Below are 18,737 nucleotides of genomic sequence, written 5' to 3'. Positions count from 1 at the left end.
CTTGGCACTCTCCACCGCGGCGCGGCACAAGCCATCATTTCTCTGAAAGGTGCTGAGTCCACCACTTGGAAAGGGAGGGACTGCAGCACCAGCAACTTGGACAGGAGGACGTTCAGCTTTTGCACCGTCGGGTGCGTGCTCGCAAACTGTTGTCTCTTGGAAACGGATTCCAAGAAAGACTGCTGACGGAATCCGTGAAGAGGAGTAGCAGGAGAAGGAGCATCTGAACGAGCGGAAGATGCCAACGAGCGACAACTCCCCTCAGCAGAGGTGTTGGAGCCTTGACTGGCTGATGGAGGGCGATTGACGTCGGGTGACGGAGCAAGTAACGGAACGGGTGATGGAGCGGGGGCTGGGGCGGGCAGAACCGCCGTATCTTTATCACGGTTTTCCCAGGCCACCAAATGGCGACGCTGCATATGCTGCCGCAACGCTGTAGTCCCAACATGGGCCCCCTGGCCACGCTTGACTTTCTGGCCACATAGACTTTCTGGCCTCGGGCGGCTTGACGAAAAATTGCCACACCGCCGAGTAGGAAACTTTGCCCCCGATACTCCTCACTGGCTGACTGCTGCTTCCTCCGTGCACACCGGCACCACTACTGGCCGTGGTGGTAGGCTGCAGTGGAGCTGGTGCTCTACTCCGTGGACGTTTGGCTCCACTGACACTGCTGCGACCCTGCTGCTGTCTCCTGGGCAACCCACCGACTGTTTTGCTAGCTGCCAAGCTGCCACCCTCTTCTCCTGATGATGCGGAAGAAATTGCCTGATGACGACGAGGCTGCCAAGTGCGATCAACCTCCTCATCATCAAGTAGGGTCTCCGCCTCACTACTAGCCCCCTCGGCTGCGTCTGGGTCAGGAGACAGACCTGTCTCTAGACCGGCTACCGAGCCACTCTCCTCGCCACTACTTCTTCGCCTGGCTGCTGAAAAGGCGGATGTCTCCCCCCGTTCCTGACCGCCCTCTGTTAGCTCTTCCTCACTGTACAGTGGGGCTGAGCCCACAGCATGCGATACTTCGCTTGGTGAGGGAACACCAAAGGACAGGGGCAGTAGAGGACACGTGATTTCAGTGGGCTTGGTCCCGGGCCATGCCAACTAACGGTTGTGTCTGACGTACCCACCGACCGTTGGCTGTAGGTGTCAGAGGTGACCTGGGAAGAGGAAGACGACCGAGCCAACCAATCGACGACGGCAGGGTTGTCGGTGGAGACACGACCGCTGGATGACACCGGGAGCACTGGCCTCTGGCTGCGAATAGTGCTGCCTCGACCCCTTCCTCTGCTGCCACGTCTGCTCGCTCCTAAAACATTGCATCCTCTGCTACTCCTCTGCATGTTGTCTGACATACTCTTTAATTCAACGATTCTGTGTCCCTGAGTAACAATTCTGTGTCCCTGAGTAACAATTCTGTGTCTGTGCGAGTAACAATTCTGTGGCCCTAAGTAACAGTTCTGTGGCCCTCAGTAACAATTCTGTGTCCCTGATTAACGTTTCTGTGGCCCCAAGTAACAGTTCTGTGGCCCTCAGTAACAATTCTGTGTCTGTGCGAGTAACAATTCTGTGTCTGTGCGAGTAACAATTCTGTGGCCCTAAGTAAAGTTTCTGTGGCCCTAAGTAACAATTCTCTGGCACTCAGTAACAATTCTGTCTGTCCCTGAGTAACAATTCTCTGGCACTCAGTAACAATTCTGTCTGTCCCTGAGTAAAAATTCTGTGGCCCTAAGTAAAGTTTCTGGGGCCCTGAGTAACAATTATCTGGCACTCCGTAACAATTCTGTCTGTCCCTGAGTAACAATTCTCTGGCACTCAGTAACAATTCTGTCTGTCCCTGAGTAAAAATTCTCTGGCCCTAAGTAAAGTTTCTGTGGCCCTGAGTAACAATTCTCTGGCACTCCGTAACAATTCTGTCTGTCCCTGAGTAACAATTCTCTGGCACTCAGTAACAATTCTGTCTGTCCCTGAGTAAAAATTCTGTGGCCCTAATTAAAGTTTCTGTGGCCCTAAGTAACAATTCTCTGGCACTCAGTAACAATTCTGTCTGTCCCTGAGTAACAATTCTCTGGCACTCGGTAACAATTCTGTCTGTCCCTGAGTAACAATTCTCTGGCACTCAGTAACAATTCTGTCTGTCCCTGAGTAAAAATTCTGTGGCCCTAATTAAAGTTTCTGTGGCCCTAAGTAACAATTCTCTGGCACTCAGTAACAATTCTGTCTGTCCCTGAGTAACAATTCTCTGGCACTCCGTAACAATTCTGTCTGTCCCTGAGTAACAATTCTCTGGCACTCAGTAACAATTCTGTCTGTCCCTGAGTAAAAATTCTGTGGCCCTAAGTAAAGTTTCTGTGGCCCTGAGTAACAATTCTCTGGCACTCCGTAACAATTCTGTCTGTCCCTGAGTAACAATTCTCTGGCACTCAGTAACAATTCTGTCTGTCCCTGAGTAAAAATTCTGTGGCCCTAATTAAAGTTTCTGTGGCCCTAAGTAACAATTCTCTGGCACTCAGTAACAATTCTGTCTGTCCCTGAGTAACAATTCTCTGGCACTCGGTAACAATTCTGTCTGTCCCTGAGTAACAATTCTCTGGCACTCAGTAACAATTCTGTCTGTCCCTGAGTAAAAATTCTGTGGCCCTAATTAAAGTTTCTGTGGCCCTAAGTAACAATTCTCTGGCACTCAGTAACAATTCTGTCTGTCCCTGAGTAACAATTCTCTGGCACTCGGTAACAATTCTGTCTGTCCCTGAGTAACAATTCTCTGGCACTCAGTAACAATTCTGTCTGTCCCTGAGTAAAAATTCTGTGGCCCTAATTAAAGTTTCTGTGGCCCTAAGTAACAATTCTCTGGCACTCAGTAACAATTCTGTCTGTCCCTGAGTAACAATTCTCTGGCACTCAGTAACAATTCTGTCTGTCCCTGAGTAAAAATTCTGTGGCCCTAAGTAAAGTTTCTGTGGCACTGAGTAACAATTCTCTGGCACTCCGTAACAATTCTGTCTGTCCCTGAGTAACAATTCTCTGGCACTCAGTAACAATTCTGTCTGTCCCTGAGTAAAAATTCTGTGGCCCTAATTAAAGTTTCTGTGGCCCTAAGTAACAATTCTCTGGCACTCAGTAACAATTCTGTCTGTCCCTGAGTAACAATTCTCTGGCACTCGGTAACAATTCTGTCTGTCCCTGAGTAACAATTCTCTGGCACTCAGTAACAATTCTGTCTGTCCCTGAGTAAAAATTCTGTGGCCCTAATTAAAGTTTCTGTGGCCCTAAGTAACAATTCTCTGGCACTCAGTAACAATTCTGTCTGTCCCTGAGTAACAATTCTCTGGCACTCGGTAACAATTCTGTCTGTCCCTGAGTAACAATTCTCTGGCACTCAGTAACAATTCTGTCTGTCCCTGAGTAAAAATTCTGTGGCCCTAATTAAAGTTTCTGTGGCCCTAAGTAACAATTCTCTGGCACTCAGTAACAATTCTGTCTGTCCCTGAGTAACAATTCTCTGGCACTCAGTAACAATTCTGTCTGTCCCTGAGTAAAAATTCTGTGGCCCTAAGTAAAGTTTCTGGGGTCCTGAGTAACAATTATCTGGCACTCAGTAACAATTCTGTCTGTCCCTGAGTAACAATTCTCTGGCACTCAGTAACAATTCTGTCTGTCCCTGAGTAACAATTCTCTGGCACTCAGTAACAATTCTGTCTGTCCCTGAGTAAAAATTCTGTGGCCCTAATTAAAGTTTCTGTGGCCCTAAGTAACAATTCTCTGGCACTCAGTAACAATTCTGTCTGTCCCTGAGTAACAATTCTCTGGCACTCGGTAACAATTCTGTCTGTCCCTGAGTAACAATTCTCTGGCACTCAGTAACAATTCTGTCTGTCCCTGAGTAAAAATTCTGTGGCCCTAATTAAAGTTTCTGTGGCCCTAAGTAACAATTCTCTGGCACTCAGTAACAATTCTGTCTGTCCCTGAGTAACAATTCTCTGGCACTCAGTAACAATTCTGTCTGTCCCTGAGTAAAAATTCTGTGGCCCTAATTAAAGTTTCTGTGGCCCTAAGTAACAATTCTCTGGCACTCAGTAACAATTCTGTCTGTCCCTGAGTAACAATTCTCTGGCACTCGGTAACAATTCTGTCTGTCCCTGAGTAACAATTCTCTGGCACTCAGTAACAATTCTGTCTGTCCCTGAGTAACAATTCTGTGGCCCTAATTAAAGTTTCTGTGGCCCTAAGTAACAATTCTCTGGCACTGAGTAACAATTCTGTCTGTCCCTGAGTAACAATTCTCTGGCACTCGGTAACAATTCTGTCTGTCCCTGAGTAACAATTCTCTGGCACTCAGTAACAATTCTGTCTGTCCCTGAGTAAAAATTCTGTGGCCCTAATTAAAGTTTCTGTGGCCCTAAGTAACAATTCTCTGGCACTCAGTAACAATTCTGTCTGTCCCTGAGTAACAATTCTCTGGCACTCCGTAACAATTCTGTCTGTCCCTGAGTAACAATTCTCTGGCACTCCGTAACAATTCTGTCTGTCCCTGAGTATGAATTCTGTGGCCCTAACTAGCGTTTCTTTGTCCCTAAGTAACAGTTCTGTGGCCCTCAGTAACAGTTCTGTGTCTGTGCGAGTAACAATTCTGTGTCTGTGCGAGTAACAATTCTGTGGCCCTAAGTAACAGTTCTGTGGCCCTCAGTAACAATTCTGTGTCTGTGCGAGTAACAATTCTGTGTGAGTAACAATTCTGTGGCCCTAAGTAAAGTTTCTGTGGCCCTAAGTAACAATTCTCTGGCACTCAGTAACAATTCTGTCTGTCCCTGAGTAACAATTCTCTGGCACTCAGTAACAATTCTGTCTGTCCCTGAGTAAAAATTCTGTGGCCCTAAGTAAAGTTTCTGTGGCCCTGAGTAACAATTCTCTGGCACTCAGTAACAATTCTGTCTGTCCCTGAGTAACAATTCTCTGGCACTCAGTAACAATTCTGTCTGTCCCTGAGTAAAAATTCTGTGGCCCTAATTAAAGTTTCTGTGGCCCTAAGTAACAATTCTCTGGCACTCAGTAACAATTCTGTCTGTCCCTGAGTAACAATTCTCTGGCACTCGGTAACAATTCTGTCTGTCCCTGAGTAACAATTCTCTGGCACTCCGTAACAATTCTGTCTGTCCCTGAGTATGAATTCTGTGGCCCTAACTAGCGTTTCTTTGTCCCTAAGTAACAGTTCTGTGGCCCTCAGTAACAGTTCTGTGTCTGTGCGAGTAACAATTCTGTGTCTGTGCGAGTAACAATTCTGTGGCCCTAAGTAACAGTTCTGTGGCCCTCAGTAACAATTCTGTGTCTGTGCGAGTAACAATTCTGTGTCTGTGCGAGTAACAATTCTGTGGCCCTAAGTAAAGTTTCTGTGGCCCTAAGTAACAATTCTCTGGCACTCAGTAACAATTCTGTCTGTCCCTGAGTAACAATTCTCTGGCACTCAGTAACAATTCTGTCTGTCCCTGAGTAAAAATTCTGTGGCCCTAAGTAAAGTTTCTGTGGCCCTGAGTAACAATTCTCTGGCACTCAGTAACAATTCTGTCTGTCCCTGAGTAACAATTCTCTGGCACTCAGTAACAATTCTGTCTGTCCCTGAGTAAAAATTCTGTGGCCCTAATTAAAGTTTCTGTGGCCCTAAGTTACAATTCTCTGGCACTCAGTAACAATTCTGTCTGTCCCTGAGTAACAATTCTCTGGCACTCAGTAACAATTCTGTCTGTCCCTGAGTAACAATTCTCTGGCACTCGGTAACAATTCTGTCTGTCCCTGAGTAACAATTCTCTGGCACTCAGTAACAATTCTGTCTGTCCCTGAGTAAAAATTCTGTGGCCCTAATTAAAGTTTCTGTGGCCCTAAGTAACAATTCTCTGGCACTCAGTAACAATTCTGTCTGTCCCTGAGTAACAATTCTCTGGCACTCGGTAACAATTCTGTCTGTCCCTGAGTAACAATTCTCTGGCACTCAGTAACAATTCTGTCTGTCCCTGAGTAAAAATTCTGTGGCCCTAATTAAAGTTTCTGTGGCCCTAAGTAACAATTCTCTGGCACTCAGTAACAATTCTGTCTGTCCCTGAGTAACAATTCTCTGGCACTCAGTAACAATTCTGTCTGTCCCTGAGTAAAAATTCTGTGGCCCTAAGTAAAGTTTCTGGGGCCCTGAGTAACAATTATCTGGCACTCAGTAACAATTCTGTCTGTCCCTGAGTAACAATTCTCTGGCACTCAGTAACAATTCTGTCTGTCCCTGAGTAACAATTCTCTGGCACTCAGTAACAATTCTGTCTGTCCCTGAGTAAAAATTCTGTGGCCCTAAGTAAAGTTTCTGGGGCCCTGAGTAACAATTATCTGGCACTCAGTAACAATTCTGTCTGTCCCTGAGTAACAATTCTCTGGCACTCAGTAACAATTCTGTCTGTCCCTGAGTAAAAATTCTGTGGCCCTAATTAAAGTTTCTGTGGCCCTAAGTAACAATTCTCTGGCACTCAGTAACAATTCTGTCTGTCCCTGAGTAACAATTCTCTGGCACTCGGTAACAATTCTGTCTGTCCCTGAGTAACAATTCTCTGGCACTCAGTAACAATTCTGTCTGTCCCTGAGTAAAAATTCTGTGGCCCTAATTAAAGTTTCTGTGGCCCTAAGTAACAATTCTCTGGCACTCAGTAACAATTCTGTCTGTCCCTGAGTAACAATTCTCTGGCACTCAGTAACAATTCTGTCTGTCCCTGAGTAAAAATTCTGTGGCCCTAATTAAAGTTTCTGTGGCCCTAAGTAACAATTCTCTGGCACTCAGTAACAATTCTGTCTGTCCCTGAGTAACAATTCTCTGGCACTCGGTAACAATTCTGTCTGTCCCTGAGTAACAATTCTCTGGCACTCAGTAACAATTCTGTCTGTCCCTGAGTAACAATTCTGTGGCCCTAATTAAAGTTTCTGTGGCCCTAAGTAACAATTCTCTGGCACTGAGTAACAATTCTGTCTGTCCCTGAGTAACAATTCTCTGGCACTCGGTAACAATTCTGTCTGTCCCTGAGTAACAATTCTCTGGCACTCAGTAACAATTCTGTCTGTCCCTGAGTAAAAATTCTGTGGCCCTAATTAAAGTTTCTGTGGCCCTAAGTAACAATTCTCTGGCACTCAGTAACAATTCTGTCTGTCCCTGAGTAACAATTCTCTGGCACTCCGTAACAATTCTGTCTGTCCCTGAGTAACAATTCTCTGGCACTCCGTAACAATTCTGTCTGTCCCTGAGTATGAATTCTGTGGCCCTAACTAGCGTTTCTTTGTCCCTAAGTAACAGTTCTGTGGCCCTCAGTAACAGTTCTGTGTCTGTGCGAGTAACAATTCTGTGTCTGTGCGAGTAACAATTCTGTGGCCCTAAGTAACAGTTCTGTGGCCCTCAGTAACAATTCTGTGTCTGTGCGAGTAACAATTCTGTGTCTGTGCGAGTAACAATTCTGTGGCCCTAAGTAAAGTTTCTGTGGCCCTAAGTAACAATTCTCTGGCACTCAGTAACAATTCTGTCTGTCCCTGAGTAACAATTCTCTGGCACTCAGTAACAATTCTGTCTGTCCCTGAGTAAAAATTCTGTGGCCCTAAGTAAAGTTTCTGTGGCCCTGAGTAACAATTCTCTGGCACTCAGTAACAATTCTGTCTGTCCCTGAGTAACAATTCTCTGGCACTCAGTAACAATTCTGTCTGTCCCTGAGTAAAAATTCTGTGGCCCTAATTAAAGTTTCTGTGGCCCTAAGTAACAATTCTCTGGCACTCAGTAACAATTCTGTCTGTCCCTGAGTAACAATTCTCTGGCACTCAGTAACAATTCTGTCTGTCCCTGAGTAACAATTCTGTGGCCCTAATAACGTTTCTGTGGCCCTAAGTAACAATTCTCTGGCACTCAGTAACAATTCTGTCTGTCCCTGATTATGAATTCTGTGGCCCTAACTAGCGTTTCTTTGTCCCTAAATAACGATTCTGTGGCCCTCATTAACAAGTCTGTGTCCCTGAGTAATGGTTCTCTGTCCCTAAGTAACTTTTCTCTGTCCCCAATTATCGTTTCTGTGGCCCTAACTCTGTCCCTGTCCCTAGTACAGAGCGGTCTGCCTCTGTTCAATAACTGCAGGCAAATGAAGAATTCCAAAATGGCCGCTATTTATAGCTCAACCATTACACAGTGCTGGCTGGCTGGCTGCTGATAGGCTGATGCGATCACATGTAGTTGAGGAATGCATTATGGGTCAGCGCGCCTTGTCTGCGCGCCTTCCCAGACATCCCCGCTCCGTCGCCGCACATGTCAGCCGCCATTTTCTGAAAAATTTCGATTCGCGCGTCCGAATTAGGCTATTTTTCGGATTCGGCACGAATCGAAATTTTTCCGATATTCGACTCGAATTCCACTTCGGATACTTCGATTCGCTCATCTCTAGTAATGATCAATGTGTTATAGGGAGCTATCAGTGCTGGGGGCACATAACTGAGCGTGCTCCTTGCACAAAACACATGCTGGCTGTGTGCATATAAGTAGCATGGAACAAACCCACCTCTGTTCTACCACATCTCTGTGTACAGCCAGCAGGAAGGGATTAAAAACACATACCAGTCCTTCAAATCCATCAATGTTTTTCTCGCAGCTGAAGTTTTATGTATGCTTCTTTTTCTCTGTGCCACCATCTTGGATCCAGGGTCATTTCGGGCCATGTGTCATCTGCTGACTTTGACACATGGTCCCCATATGACATGCTATGCAATCACAAAATCTCACAATACTTTGACACAGTGGCGTCCTGAGGCAGGTGCGAGAAGTGTGGCCCACACCGGGTGACACCGACTGCACGGGGTGACACCGGACCCACTCCACGAAAAGGTAGGCTGTAAAGCAAGCCGACGATCCCTGCAGGATGTATCAGATCTGCGGATTGAGCATAATGGATCGGAGTCTGATCCATTATGCTCAATCTGCAGATCCGATCCATCCTGCATGGATCGTAGGCTTTCATGCAACCTATACGTAGGCATGCAACCTATACGGGGTGACACCGGACCCGCTCCAAGAAAAGGTAAGTTGTAAAGAAAGCCGACGATCCCCTCAGGATGGATCGGATCTGTGGATTGAGCATAATGGATCGGAGTCCGATCCATTATGCTCAATCCGCAGATCCGATCCATTCTGCGGGGATCGTCGAAGGGGGTGTCACCAAGTGTTACCGCACCGGGTGACACCAACCCTAGGGATGCCTCTGTTTTGACAATCTCACAAAATGTTGACATTAAGGCCTCATTCACACAGCCACACCAATCTGTACAAGGGCCATATTCACCCATGTGGGACTGCATCCTGATCCATGCATCAGACCTGCACAGGTGGGGATGTGCATGAAGATCCATACAGGTCCATGCAGTTGGCCAACTGTCCTTGTGTTGAACAGACGACGTTACAAGGTCCTGCAAGACACACCTGTTCATCCTGCCGTTCCCATGGGTGTACGGATTGGTACATCAGTGTGAATGAGGCCTTACGGACCGGACGCCTTCTGGGATAAGTAACGTGAATATCCTAAGAGGCTATGGGTGGATGAGGGAATGTCACTCTTGCCTAGGTATCCTCTTCCATCTTCCTCGTGTTTACATGTCTTGTATTGTCTTGTTCCCTGGCCCTGACGAAGAGTGAGTCCTGAGCCCTGAGCCCCAGAAACATGTTGGCTTTTTCTCCTGACTTCTTGTTTTGAAATATAAATCCCCATTAGACTTACAGACTTGCGGTGTTTTCATATTCATATTTCACATTTTCTCTAGACAATAAATAAGAAATGTAATAGGGAAACACAGTAAAGAAAAAAATAATATTTACTAGACTAAAAAAGAATATTACATGTGTTTGTATACGGGAGAGTGTGAAGGAAGTGAGTTAGAAAAAAGTTTGAATAAAGATAAAAGGTCTTCTTCAAGTTCTATTTAGTGTTTCTGTTAAGAAGAGTATATCAAACCTGATAGAGAGATCCCAAAGGTTGCTGGATAGGCAGAAGTGTTGGTGAACCAAGGGAATTGTAGTGAATGTGGGTGGGTACACTTGGCCTGTACATGTTAAATGTGTCTGAGAGTCTCGGTCCGCCCACCACTGCAAGTGGGGCTGAATGACATCCCTGCTTCCTGGAGAAAGAACTACAGAAGGGATGTGCCAAAACCAGTGGCTGGGGGAATAGGAGGCATAGCAGCCACCGTTCTTGCAAACAGGAAACCAAACAAAATTAACGGTTTGATTTGAAAATGAAAAGGCTATTTCAGAGCAAAAGTGAACCAGAAGATGGATGACATATTCAGTACAGGTAGGAAATCAGCAACAAGGACATGTATTATTGTTATTATTATTATTATTATACAGGATTTATATAGCGCCAACAGTTTGCACTATAAAGGGAGAGAGTACAGTTACAATACAAGCAAAACCAAAAGCATTAACAGCGCCCTGATTATAATAGCTTACAATCTAATAGGGTGGAGCAAGTGGTACAAAAGGTTATTACTGTGGGGGATGAGCTGTTGGAAGTGATAAATGTTTAATTGGAGGCATGATAGGCTTCCCTGAAGAGATAAGTTTTCAGGGATCGCCTAAAGGCAACAAGATTAGGGGACAAATGAACAGTTTGAGGTAGAGAGCTCCAGAGGATGGGAGATGCTCTGGTGAAGTCCTGGAGATGAGCATGGGAGGATGAGACAATGGAAGTTGAGAGCAGGAGATCATGAGGGGAGCAGGGAGGGGGGTTTGGGCAATATTTGGAGACAAGATTGGTGATGTAACTCGGGGCAGAGTTGTGGATGGCTTTGTATGCTGTTGTTAGTATTTTATATTTAATTTGCTGGGCAATGGGAAGCCAGTGGAGGAATTGGCAGAGCGGGGTTCAGACACTGAGCGGTTGGTAAGGTAGATGATCCTGGCAGCAGCATTCATGATACACTGAAGAGGAGATAGCCTAAGGAAGTTGCAATAGTCCAGGCAAGAGATAACAACGGAGTGAACGAGTAACTTGGTGGTTTTATTGGTTAAAAAGAGGTGAATTTTAGAGACATTAAGGAGGTGAAGTCTACTAGCTTTTGACAGTCATTGGATTTGGGTCTGAAAAGACAGGCCAGGAATACACCTAGTACCCTGGCTTGAGGGAAGGGACTGATAATTGTATTATTGATATTATTAAGATATGATTCAAGAGGAGAGGAGAATATATGATTCTAGAAGAAGGAGAGGAGAGAAGAGAAGAGAGGGAAGAGGGTGGGGTTTGAGTCTAGAGGGGAGGAGAAGGGAGGAGAGTGGAAGATATGATTCTAGAAGCAGGAGAGTAGCGGAGAGAGGAGGGAAGGAAATTGGGGAAGCCAGTATGATTCTAGAGGGGAGGGGAGAAGAGAAGAAGTGAGGAGAGGAAGGAACAGGAAAGGAGAAGAGTAGAGGAGAGGAACAGGAAAGAAGATGGGAGGAAGGAAGAGGAGAGGAAGGAACAAGAGAACAAGAGAGGAGAGGGGAGGAGAGGAGAGTGGAAGATATGATTCTAGAGCAGAAGAGTAGTGGAGAGAGGAGGGAAGGAAATGGGGGAAGCCAGTATGATTCCAGAGGGGAGGGAAGAAGAGGAGAAGCAAGGAGAGGAGAGGAAGGAACAGGAAAGGAGAAGAGAGGAAGGAGGAGGAGAGGAGAGGAGAGGAAGGAACAGGAAAGGAGAAGAGAGGAAGGAGGAGGAGAGGAGAGGAAGGAACAGGAAAGAAGATGAGAGGAAGGAAGAGGAGAGGAAGGAAGGAACAGGAGAGTTGAGCAGAGGAGACAAAGGATGAAAAGGACAGGAGGGAAGGAAAGAAGGAATAGAGAAGGGACAAGGGATGGAGAAGAGAGAGAGCAGTGTGACTATTATGGTTGATGTGCATCCACAGGGAGAGACAATGTGATTGTGGTGATTGATGATATGGAGGACAGCAGCCACGAGGAGAGGATTCGGATCCTGGAGCTTCAGCCTACTATTGAGAAACTGGCCTGTGATCTGCTTCTCATTTCAAAGACTGAAAAAACCAACACCAAAGCCCTTATGACAAAACTGAGAAATCTGACACCTTTTCTATCTACTTCAGATTTGAGAGAAAGTAAAAATAAATGTAAAAAAAATGATTACAATACATATAAAATAGATAAATATGTGTGCATCTTCTGACACCAATAATGGAGTACTACTCTTCCCACTGACACCAATGATGGGGCACTATTCCTCCCACTGACACCAACAATGGGGCACTATTCTTCCCACTGACACCAACAATGGAGTACTACTCTTCCCACTGACACCAATGATGGGGCACTATTCCTCCCACTGACACCAACAATGGGGCACTATTCCTCCCACTGACACCAGAAATGGGGCAATAGTTCTGACACTAACATGAACGATTGAACGATGGGGCATTAATCCTCTTCATACTGACCTCAGGCTTTATGTAATATTTTTTACTTCCACTGACAATCAATCCTGAGGCATTTTATACTCCCACTGGCCACAGTCCAGCCCCCTCTAAAATCTGTAGGACATAATACTTGCCATTTGGTTTAGAAAGTTTTGGGACCCCTGCCATGTATCCTCCTCCTCCTCCTCCTCCCCTTGTATTTTACAGGGCAAATTGGGCGTTTATTTGGTGGTCAATGGTAATGGATATCTGCTGATTTGTTTTCTTTAACCACTTACCCCTCCTGACCAGGCCATTTTTTGCTGTAGATCACTACATTACTTTAATTGGCAATTGCACGGTCATGCAGCGCTGCACCCAAATGAAGTTTATGTCATTTTTTCTCCCCACAAATAGACCTTTTTTGGTGGTATTTGATCACCTCTGGGTTTTTTATTTTGTGCGCTATAAACAAAAAAAAAAAAGAAAACTCTGCAAAAAAAAACATTATATTGTTACTTTCTGCTATGGAAAATATCCAATGAAAAAAAAAATAAGAAAAATTGTATTTGTTCATACATTTAGGCTACTATGTATTCTGCTATGTATTTTTGGTTAAAGAAAAAAATCCCAATAAGCGTATATTGATTGGTTTGCGCAAAAGTTACAGCGTCTACAAACTATGGTATATATACTGGAATTTTTATTTATTTATTTATACTAGAAATGGCAGCGATGAGTGACTTTTAGCGGATTTGTGATATTGTGGACAATATGACACTAACTGATAATTTGTGGGAACCAGTGACACTAATACAGTGATCAGTGCTAAAGATACACATTGTCACTGTACTAATGACACTATTGAAGGGGTTAACATCTGGGGCGATCAAAGGGTTAAATGTGTACCTAACAGTGCTTGGTGGGGGGAACAAAATTCAGCACATCCCCGCTGCCTTGTTTACAAAAATGTGTTCTGAGTCTCTCATCGCCAATCAGCGTGTGCCGGCGGTCATCCATTGGCCTGGCACACACTGATCTGCTTCTGCTGCGATAAATTACAGCAGGAAAGGTGCACGCGCCCCCCCCCCATGTGGAAGTGCAGAATCTCGTGTGTAGCAGTGCACTCCCAGCACAAACACAGGAACACATATATGCGGCACCCAGGTTTAAAGCCCACCCCCTGGACGCTACATATATGTGTTACTGTGTCCCTATGGGGTGATACGTCCATGATTATTGGTACAGATCATAGAAGCTCCGAGTGCGCAACGAAATCAGAGAAAACAATGGAAGTACAGGAGAGGTAGGGGAGAATGTCCAGAGAGTGGGTGAGAAGATCAGCAGGGAGAAAGGATGAAAAAAAGCAAAAACAGTATTTTATATAAAAAAAATGGTCTTTATTTATTATATATACAATTGTTTTCTTTATGGGAGCATTCGCATGTGCAACTACAATTTCTAATAATCCCCTCCCCCTTCATTTATATGTGTCACAACTCCGCCTCCTGAAATATTGCTGAACACCGAGTCACTACACTGGGCTATCAGTACAATCTGATATTGATTTTATGCAAACAAAGCAATAAACAACTAATCAGGAAACAGAACAAGAAGATCCTTAGTTGGACTTTATTGTAGTTTCACTCGAGATTCTTTCAGGTTGTTACCTGATTGGAGAGAGCAAAGTGCTCATGTAGACCGGCTCCATGTCAGAAGGGAAATCTCCTGCTATGCCATGTAAGATCTGTTTTATTACCGCATTTCAAAGATTCTTACAAATATCTGTTTCCTCCACAATAAACTTTGATTTTAGTCATGTTCAAACTGGATATTAAAAAACTGTTCTGAAATATTGAGCTTAAAACAATTGTATCAGATATGTGTGGGGTTTTTTTAATTTGAAATCGTATCCACCAACAAATGAAACAAGAATTTCAAGAAATATTGATGAAAACACATATTTTTACACATATAAAAGGTTTGCCTTTTTAATATTCTTGTGGCATTTGTTGCTGGATCTGATGATAAAGCAACAAAAAAAGTATATGTACAGAGTGGGGGAGATTTACTAAAATTGGAGCATAAAAAATCTAGAAACCTAAAAACCAATCAGCTTCTAGGTTTTATTGTCAAAGCTTAATAGAGCAAGCTGATGTTAGAAGCTGCTATGCACCAGTATATATGTATACAATATTGACACCATGATGCAGCGCTACATATACAGCTGGCTGGTGGATATACCCACCCTATATAATGGATAATAGTAAGTAACATATAAACCATACGATACAATTTTCTATATATGTTGTTAGATCTAATCGGATCTGATTCGGTGATACACAAGTGATAATCAGTGCAGAGTAAGAGGTTCTATAGAACCAATATAGGTGGTATAAATTTCCTTCCCATCTAGGGATTGATTATAGCAGAAATGAACGTGATTACAACCACAATGAATCCCTACACAGGGATAAAAACTACCTCATAGGTGATACGTACTATGACCCGTATTAAAACAAACCACAATAACACATAAAAGTCCATATGAAACTTTCAAACTGCTGCATGGTCACTCCAGCCATGCGATTTCATGCGTGCTCCTGTGCTTGGTGAGAAAGTGAAGTGAGAATCCTACACAGCAGGCGTGCACGCTCACCTTCCCACTGCGACCCGCTAGGGCCACAATGCCTTTTGGATCACCCTGGATCCTGCTCACAATCTCCGGGTGGGACAGGCTCCACAGCCCCTGCTCCTTCACTCCCTCTTATACCTCCATCCACAGGCGTCAGTAGGTAAGCTCATTAAAGCACATCATATGGGACCATAAAAAGAAAAACTCCATAGTGTAATACTGGTATTTATTGCTAAAATAGGATAAAAATTGCCAAAATGTCCACTCGCATTTCTGTAGAAATGAACAGGCTTTTTCCACCACCAACATGGGTGTAATGGATGCACCCTGGTGTACCAAGATGGCGCCTACTGGAAGTGCCTCACCACGTCGCCTCTACGCGTTACACCACGCCCACGTGGCTTTTATGAGTTTTCAGTCCGCCCCTGAACACCATATATAGAAAATTGTATCGTATGATTTATATATTACTTACTATTATCCATTATATAGGGTGGGTATATCCACCAGCCAGCTGTATATGTAGCGCTGCATCATAGTGTCAATATTGTTTATATCCATCCTGAGGGGATGTTTGGATGAGAGCTGCTCCCGTATAGACTTGTATAGCAGAACAGGAAGACCCCCTATTATAATATCAGTATATATGTATACATGTACACAAATGCATATATCCAGTATCTATAAAAAGAAAAATGATATATATATATACAGTGGGAGAGATTTACTAAATTTGGAGCATGTAAAATCTAGAAACATAGAAACCAATCAGCTTTCAGGTTTTATTGTTAAAGCTTAATTATTATTATTATACAGGATTTATGGCACCAACAGTTTGCTCAGCGCTTTAAAATATAACGGGAGACAATACAGCAACAATACAGTTCAATACAAGAGGGTTAGGAGGCCCTGATCCTGGGAGCTTACAATCTAGGAGGGAGGGGCTGGTGGTACAAAAGGTAGTAATAGAACCAGCTGACGTTAGAAGCACCAGTATGAATATATATATACAGTATCTCCCAAGCATGTCTCCAGACCTAAACCCTATTGAGCATCTGTGGGGCATCCTCAAACAGAAGGTAGAGGAGCACAAGGTCTCTAACATCCACCAGCTCCGTGATGTCGTCATGGAGGAGTGGAAGAGGACTCCAGTGGCAACCTGTGAAGCTCTGGTGACCTCCATGCCCAAGAGAGTTAAGGCAGTGCTGGAAAATAATGGCGGCCATACAAAATATTAACACTTTGGGCCCAATTTGGACCTTGTCACTTAGGGGTGGACTCACTTTTGTTGCCAGCGGTTTAGACATTAATGGCGGTGTGCTGAGATATTTTGAGGGGACAGGAAATTTACATGTTATACAAGCTGTACACTGACTATCATATTTACAAAAATGTGAGGGGTGGACTCACTGCTGGGAGATACTGTATATATATATATATATATATATATATATATATATTGTATACAGTCTGGGGGAGGGGTGGACTCACTGCTGGGAGATACTGTATATTATAAGGGTAGTGCTTTATCTCATAGCATTTCAGAAGTGGGCTTTTTGGTCCTTTCATACCACCTCGCCGTGACCTAAATGTTTGTGTTGTCCCCTTCTTTTATTACACAGTGCTTTTATTTACATATATTTAAAAGAAAATGTATATTTTTTTTACAATGTTAATATTATTTACACAACCCATACAGTATTTATTCAAAACTTGTATTCTAACTCTTACAACCCTGATGAATCATTGTAAAACCTGAAGCGTGTCGTGCTCTTCTTTCTACATTGGAATAAAATCAGGACGTTTTAGAAATGTAACACATTCTAGTTAATGAAAAATAAAACAGGAACAAAGGTCACATCTGAGGTTATAAGGAAGGAGAGCAGTGTAAGAAAATGAGCCGGGATTGTAAAAAGGATAATAAAATATTACAAAGTACAATGTCTTGCAGCACAAACTGCACAAGGGAATGCATTTACTTCAATACCTGCAGGAAGGCTTGGAAACAAGTGCCCACAAGCTGGATTCCAGGAACTGTCACTTATCCTAGGTAGCCTGAACACATCTGACCAAAGAAACATCAATGCTGTGGTCACAAAAGTGAACCGGAGAGTTGTCACCGTTTTCCACATTCTGCATGGTATGAAGAGCGGTGTCATGGCGGGAAGAGAGGTATGACTGCTCGGCAATAGATACTGATACTGAATGGCATGTAGCTGAATGTTACCTATATGGTATCAAAGTTATCATCCTAATAATGTAATTATTGCTGTGTCTGTTGGCAGGGCTGATTTATGGCAAATGTATCATACAGAGGCTAAATGGTTAGCACTTCTGCCTGGCATTACTAGGGTCCTTGGTTCAAATCCCAACCATGGCACCACCTGCCTGGAGTTTGCATGTTCTCCTTGTGCCTGTGTGGGTTTCCTCCGGTACTCCAGTTTCCTCCCACACTCCAAAGACATGCTGGCTTCTGTCTAAATTGACCCTAATATGTATGTGTATGTATGAATGGGAGTTAGGGCCCTTAGATTGTTCGCCCCTTGAGGGTTAGGGACTGATGTGAATGTACAATATATATGTAAAGTGCTGTGCACATTGACGGCGCTATATAAGTACCTGAAATAAATAAAGGAGATGAGATAGTGAAGCAAAATACGAGATGGTTAGTATGGCATGTTAGCATGCAAACCAAGTTGCTAATGACAGTCCCAATTCACTCCCCTAGCAATGATCCTGGGGAACTCTGGTGGCTGCTTTTCCCATCCACTCCTATGAGCCCATTGATAAGTATCATCTGGACAGATCAGTTCACTCTTCTGATCTCGGTGAGGGTTTCATGAAGAGGAACTAATGATATCCACCTTTCCAGGAGCCATTAGAAGATAAGGGGATTGAGGAACTTATGTGTAACTTACCTGTGAGGGCAGATACACTCCTACTTCCTGCTCCATCCTATGCCGGGTCCCCTCTTCCTGTAACCCCCCGGTCACACCAAACCCGACTTTAAAATCGAGTGACTTACAGTGAAGTCACACATTTTCAAAGGCCAATGAGATACCGATTTCAGGTGCGATTTACAAGACATCTGACACAGATATCTATGCAAATTGCACCAAAAGTAGTGCATGTAGTACCAAGTCAGAACCGCACCGATATGACCGCTCTTATTGCGGACAACAGGGTGCTACTTAGCATGCGATTTACAAGTCGCATGGCATGCAAGTCGCGTACTGATTTGCATCCAGTGTGACCGGGGTGTAAAAGGCCTGTAGAGGCTTATTTGGAAAGGCTTTCCTTCTATATGTTTCTTCCGAATCATGAATATTTCCATATATTTCTATTAAAGTGGCTGTAAACTTCAGCCATGAAAAATGAAAAAAGCATATCCCTCTATAGTGTGTTCTTGTCTCAGTTATGAGCACCAAGTGTCATTTCTGTCTGCTGCTTTGTTCCTCTGCTATCTGAATGAGTCCCTTCTGACAGGTTTTCCTGACACCAAGAGAAAAAAGGTGACAGGAGAGGGACAGCCTCAGCTCTGTTCCTGTGTGCTGTGTGAAGAGGTGTGTTTCTTCCCTCCAATCAGCTCCCAAAGCTCTCCTCACTGAGCTCTGCAGAGTGTAACTTCAGTTCCCTGCCCCCTCTTCTCTGACAGCTCAGACAAGCTAAATAAATTCTA

This window comes from Staurois parvus, unplaced genomic scaffold, assembly GCF_062004578.1.
Source record: "Staurois parvus isolate SC_StPar_1 unplaced genomic scaffold, SC_StPar_1.0 ptg001260l, whole genome shotgun sequence".
Lineage (NCBI taxonomy): Eukaryota > Metazoa > Chordata > Amphibia > Anura > Ranidae > Staurois > Staurois parvus.
This window is presented reverse-complemented; position numbering follows the sequence as displayed.